The 1,161-nt window shown below is 41.6% G+C and overlaps 1 non-coding gene across 1 annotated transcript; it reads right to left on the bottom strand.

Moving 5' to 3' along the window:
* Positions 1-255: 255 nt before the first annotated feature.
* Positions 256-363, bottom strand: LOC148544541 (small nucleolar RNA R71). Its single transcript, XR_015902105.1, has one exon. It is a non-coding gene; the product is annotated as a small nucleolar RNA R71 (small nucleolar RNA).
* Between the last annotated feature and the right edge of the window lie 798 nt (positions 364-1,161).

The following is a 1,161-nucleotide window of genomic DNA, read 5'->3' as shown; positions in this document are numbered from 1 at the left end:
ATGCAACAGAACTGCAAGTTTCATGGACTTCCATCTGAAGATCCTTTTCAGTTCTTAACTGAGTTCTTGCATATCTGTGATACTGTTAAGACCAATGGGGTTGACCCCGTGGTCTACAGGCTTATGCTTTTCCCGTTTGCTGTAAGAGACAGAGCTAGAGTATGGTTGGACTCTCAACCTAAAGATAGCCTGAACTCTTGGGATAAGCTGGTCACGACTTTCTTAGCCAAGTTCTTTCCTCCTCAAAAGCTTAGTAAGCTTAGAGTGGATATTCAAACCTTCAGACAGAAAGAAGGTGAATCCCTCTATGAAGCTTGGGAGAGATACAAGCAACTGACCAAAAAGTGTCCTTCTGACATGCTTTCAGAATGGACCATCCTGGATATATTCTATGATGGTCTGTCTGAATTAGCTAAGATGTCATTGGATACTTCTGCAGGTGGATCCATTCACCTAAAGAAAACACCTGCAAGAGCTCAAAAACTCATTGACATGGTTGCTAATAACCATTTCATGTACACTTCTGAGAGGAATCATGTGAGTAATGGGATGCCTCAGAAGAAGGGAGTTCTTGAAATTGATACTCTGAATGCCATATTGGCTCAGAATAAAATATTGACTCAGCAAGTCAATATGATTTCTCAGAGTCTGAATGGAATGCAAGCTGCATCCAACAGTACACAAGAGGCATCTTCTGAGGAAGAAGCTTATGATCCTGAGAACCCTGCAATAGCAGAGGTGAATTACATGGGTGAACCTTATGGAAACACCTATAACCCCTCAGGGAGAAATCATCCAAATTTCTCATGGAAGGATCAACAAAAGCCTCAACAAGGCTTTAATAATGGTGGAAGAAACAGGTTTAACAATAGTAAACCTTTTCCATCATCCACTCAGCAACAGACAGAGAATTCTGAGCAGAATCCATCTAGCTTAGCAAATTTAGTCTCTGATCTATCTAAGGCCACTCTGAGTTTCATGAATGAAACAAGGTCTTCCATTAGAAATTTGGAAGCACAAGTGGGCCAGCTGAGTAAAGGAATCACTGAAACCCCTCCTAGTACTCTCCCAAGCAATACAGAAGAGAATCCAAAGAGAGAGTGCAAAGCCATTGATTTAATCATCATGGCCGAACCTACAAGAGAGGAGGAGGACGTGAAT

Source organism: Arachis ipaensis, chromosome B9 (genome assembly GCF_059453495.1).
Source record: "Arachis ipaensis isolate K30076 ecotype BB chromosome B9, ASM5945349v1, whole genome shotgun sequence".
NCBI lineage: Eukaryota > Viridiplantae > Streptophyta > Magnoliopsida > Fabales > Fabaceae > Arachis > Arachis ipaensis.
This window is presented reverse-complemented; position numbering and strand designations above follow the sequence as displayed.